The sequence below is a fragment of the Lipotes vexillifer genome, unplaced genomic scaffold (genome assembly GCF_000442215.2).
Source record: "Lipotes vexillifer unplaced genomic scaffold, Lipotes_vexillifer_v1.1 scaffold1752, whole genome shotgun sequence".
NCBI classification, from domain to species: Eukaryota; Metazoa; Chordata; class Mammalia; order Artiodactyla; family Lipotidae; genus Lipotes; species Lipotes vexillifer.
Genome location: NW_006769341.1, coordinates 201458 through 206449, shown reverse-complemented (window position 1 = coordinate 206449; position 4992 = coordinate 201458). Strand labels below are relative to the sequence as shown.

General features: G+C 45.1%; 1 pseudogene across 1 annotated transcript; it reads left to right on the top strand.

Moving 5' to 3' along the window:
• The first annotated feature begins 3848 nt into the window (after window positions 1-3848).
• On the top strand, window positions 3849-4787 carry LOC103087396 (40S ribosomal protein SA pseudogene; annotated as a pseudogene). Its single transcript, XR_014368617.1, has one exon. The product of XR_014368617.1 is annotated as a 40S ribosomal protein SA pseudogene (transcript).
• Window positions 4788-4992: the final 205 nt, after the last annotated feature.

Genomic DNA, 4992 nt, shown 5'->3' with positions numbered 1-4992 from the left:
TTCAAAGGAGAAAATCTCTCTTACGGCTGGTTGCCCAGCCTTGATGAACCATCCACAGAACCACCACAAGCATTGATATGGAGCAGTGCTAGGTCCCTGCTCCTGGAGGGACATGTAGATCTCTGACCTCATCCCAGTGTGGGAGAAATCTCCCTTCTTCTCCCTCTCCAGGCTCTTAGAAACCCTCTGCTCTACAGCAGGTAGAAACAGCCCAATCCTTACTGTAAGTTTAAGGTTTTACAAAAGATGGAAGAAACACAGGTGTCAGACAGCTTCTGCTCCAAACCCTGTCACAAACTTCCCTGGAGGCAAGGGGAAGGGGCATCAAGCCTGGTCCCTGCTGCAGGGAAGGTAAACACAGGGAGAACAGAGGTGACCACCTCAGCAGTATGTGTCCTGATACATTTTGTACAGATCGGTCACCAGCAACTAAAGGTGCCCAGGCTGCTGGTTATATCCATAGTTATGGCAGTGGACTTGGGGAGAAACCTCTTTGCCACCTGTTTCTGGTGAGGAGCCCATGCTTTTTTGTCACATACATCGTGAAGACAAGACAGCCATACCTCACCACCAGCACCTTGGTTCTCTTCCACAAAGCATTCTTTGTGTCGGGTTGCCTGATAAAATCAGGACACCCAATTAAATTTGAATTCCAGAGAACTAAGGGATAATTTTTAGCATAAGTATGTCAAATGCAATGTGATTTTGTTTATCTGAAATTGAAATTTAACTTGGTGTCTTTTATTTTTATTTGCTAAATCTGGACACCCTGGGGTAGGAGACTGTGAATCTAAGTTTAACAGCCCCAGCTGAGCCCACCAATCAGCACCAATCATCCATGTGAGTACACCTTCTTGGATGTCCTAGCTGAATAAAGCCTCCAGATGACTGTGACCTGAAGTGACAGAAACCATGTGGAGCAGAAAAACACTCAACTGAGCTGAGTCAACATACTGAATCCTGAGAGATGATAAATGACTATTATTTGTGGGACTTTATTAAGTAGAAATGGATATCCAAAACATGCATTTGGGGTGTACTTTTTTTCTGTGGTCTATAATCATTGGAAAGGATAGGGATTCACTGATTCCTGAAGCCTTGATAGGACCTCATTATAGTTTCGGCTATAGATTGCATATAGCTTTATATGTGGGTATTGATTTCTGAACATTTCTATTCCTTCTTGAAGGGATTTCCACAGGAAATTTTCATGACATATGATTTTCACCCTACTTTTGGAATTTAGAACCTAATTCCAATCCCCTTCCACAAGAGGAGTCTCCAATGCAATCTCCTGTGTTAAGGAACTGAGAGGTTGTTGCTACAATTGGCTCCATAAACCACATGGAACACCATACCCTCAGAACGTTGCTTGGTGAGTAATAGAACAAGGGGTGTTTACTCACTTTGAAAAGTGATTCTCAGATTGTTTCCTGAAACACTGTCCTGCTACAGGGATAACCTTTGGCAAGGAAGTTACTTTCCTTGAGTACATATAGACAGAGCTTCTTCACCAGCAGCAAATAGCTCTGCATTGTAGTCTTTGGCCTTTATGACTGTCTCATGAAGCACTTTTAGTTGCTCAAGTCAGTATGATTCTGGGGTTTATTTAAAAAGAAGCCCAACTGCCTGCAAATCTAAGTCATTTTCTCCAATATCACCTTTATAAGTAATAGAATTGATGTTTTGTTCTTTTTATTCTTTTGTCATAGTTCTTGAGTTAGAGCCCAGATGTGGATAAAAGGTATGTTTGGGGGACCCCTTAAAGACACAAGCATTTTGTAACGGATCATAGGAAAATTTGGGGAGCCAGCAAGACTCAGAAAAGGGGAGAAGAGCTGTGGATCTATTGTTAGACCTACCCCTGAGAACAGAGTAAACATGTGCTCTATAAAGGCAGCTTGCTTCAAGAATTTTGAAGGGAAAGGGTCTGGGCTGTGTATCCCTCCTTCCAAAGTCACTCATCAGATAAGTGATTCCCACAATAGAGAAGTGAATTACAGAGAGGCTAGAAGTATTTTGGTCATGCATGTACCTCCTCATGGAAGAAAACATCAGGAATGGAGAATAAGAATTTCCCCAACAGAAACCAATTGACTAGGTTTCTTTCTGCCTATTAAATGATTTTATTTTTCTAGGCCTGCCTCCCTGAAGCACCTCTGAATGTTTCTTTAAATGACTTAATAAATATATAAATAAATAAATGACTTTTTTCCGACTTCCTAGATCATTCAATCACACGATTATAGACATTCTCTTAATGTTCTACCATAGATGACGAACTTCTGTTAGTCCTCTGACGGCTAGCTCATCTCCAAGAATCCTAGGATACTTCCCTGGGTCTCTGTATACTGAGAATAACTCCGCTCTTGTCTCTTTAAAGCAAACATATTCCTGACAACAGGGGCGTTTTTTCCCATCAGCCTTGGCAGAATTCGCCAATTTTCCGGATCCCAGTCTAGTGCCTCTAATTAGTATGCTTTCTCTGGTGGTAGCCAGAGCTAAGGTCCTCTGCTTTCACCGAAATCCAGGGAGTGGAGGAGTGTGCAAGAGGCATTTCCGGTGTGGGGGATTAGCCTGCGCCTCGCGGTTGCCATGGAAACCTGACGTCAATAAGGCAACCGTGACGATTTTTCTGCAGAGACTGACGTGACCTGACGAGTAGCACAGGTCCCGCCTTCAGGTGTTTGGGACTCAGCTGAGGGTGTGCGTCCCAGCGGTGGTGGCTGGACCGCCCTAGGGTGTGGGGAGACAAAGAGATCCGCTTCCAAGTCGCCTCTTTCCCGCTTTGGGGCTAGGTGCCTCCGCTGTCTCGTAGGTAGCCACTGGGGTCCCGCCCAGCCCCAGTGGGTGGGGTGTCCTGCTCCAGTGGTGTCCTGGAGCCACTTTCCTTCTAAAGGCGCGGGCGCGGGAGGTGACACAGGTAATGACTCTAAGCCTCAGCTTTCCCCTCTGTAAAATGGGGATAACAATGCTTTCCCCACAGGATCGCTGTGAACATTCAGTGATAACACATGAGTAAGCCTATAGTCCTGTGGTTATTGTGGGATCATGAATGTTTGGCCACTTCTTATTTATTATCAACTTCGTTGTTGGGGGAGAGATGAGGAAAGAAAAAGAAAAAGGCCCTGGTGAGAAACCCATTGTAACATCTGGTAGTTAGGATCACTGCTCGGTTGTTTCACTGTCTATGTCACTAACCCAGTGCCTAGCACGGTGCAGGGCACACAGTTACCAGTAAAGCATGGTAATTGCTGGATCTGTCTCTCCCTGTGCAGCTTCTCATGCCGGTGGCCTTGGTCATGTCAGGTGTCTGAAGGGGGCAGGTTCTGAGCATGTGTCCTGATGGCTGCTGGAGCTTCTACTCCCGATTCAAGGGCAGCAGTCATCAGGAAATCACAACACTTAACTTCTTGGTGGAATATGACTCCTGGCTCTAGTGAGTTCATAGATCTGGACAAAAGCATGTTATAAAATAGCTCCTGTGAGATTCTAGCCTAAAAGTAGAGAAGCTACTTTGATCTCATCATGGCAAAGAGGTTTAGCAGGTGGAATGTCATTCCATCAGCAGCTACTTGCTTTGTTATAGTCCTGAGGCCCATCTTAGAAATGCCTTATTTGTGCAAAAGCAATGAATTCTATAGCTTGAGGGAGCTGCTTGATGTTTAATATGCATTTGCAATAAGTTTACGTATATATTTTCTAACTGTGTAAATAATAGTCAGTGATTCTCACGTATGTCTCAGATGGGTATTGAAATATGCAATTGCCTTTTCCGTGCCAGCCAGATAGCAGTCCATACGGCGTTGTTCTGTATTCCCATCGGAACTTAAAGGGAAACTTTCACAATGTCCGGAGCCCTTGATGTCCTGCAAATGAAGGAGAAGGATGTCCTCAAATTCCTTGCAGCAGAAACCCACTTAGGTAGCACCAACCTTGACTTCCAAATGGAACAGTACATCTACAAAAGGAAAAGTGTTGGCATCTACATCATAAATCTGAAGGGAACCTGGGAGAAGCTTCTGTTGGAAGCTCTTGCCATTGTTGCCATTGAAAACCCAGCTGATGTCAGTGTCATATCCTCCAGGAATACTGGCCAGCAAGCTGGGCTGAAGTTTGCTGCTGCCACTGGAGCCACTCCTATTGATGGCTGCTTCACTCCTGGAACCCTCACTAACCAGATCCAGGCAGCGTTCCGGGAGCCAAGACTTCTAGTGGTTACTGATCCCAGGGCTGACCACCAGCCTCTCACTGGGGCCTCTTATGCTAACCTGACTACCAGTGCTCTGTGTAACGCAGACTCTCCTCTGCGATATGTGGACATTGCCGTCCCATGCAACAACAAGGGAGCTCACTCAGTGGGTCTGATGTGGTGGATGCTTGCCCGGGAAGTTCTGCACATGTGTGGCACCATCTCCCATGAACACCCATGGGAGGTCATGCCTGATCTCTACTTCTACAGAGATCCTGAAGAGATTGAAAAGGAAGAGCAGGCGGCAGCTGAGAAGGCTGTGGCCAAGGAGGAATTTCAGGGTGAATGGACCGCTCCAGCTCCTGAGTTCACTGCTACTCAGCCTGAGGTGGTGGACTGGTCCGAAGGTGTGCAGGTGCCCTCTGTGCCTATTCAGCAGTTCTCCACTGAAGACTGGAGTGCTCAGCCTGCCACTGAAGACTGGTCTGCAGCTCCCACTGCTCAGGCCATTGAGTGGGTAGGAACAACCACTGAGTGGTCTGAAACTGTTCTTCCACAAACTCAAAATGGAAATAGGTTGATGGAAAATAAACAGTTTCTAAAAAAACAAAGAAAAAACAAAAGAAATATGCTACGTTGTTTTACCTAGCAATCTGTGATTGTACCATGGATTCTTCCCTGATCACCACATTTTTATCCATTGTGTAACAAAATGTTTAAATGCCAAAAAGTTTCCAAGTGTTAGTATAAAATGTCAGTTATGAGGATTTAGTATTTTGAAAAATAATAATTACTCTAGA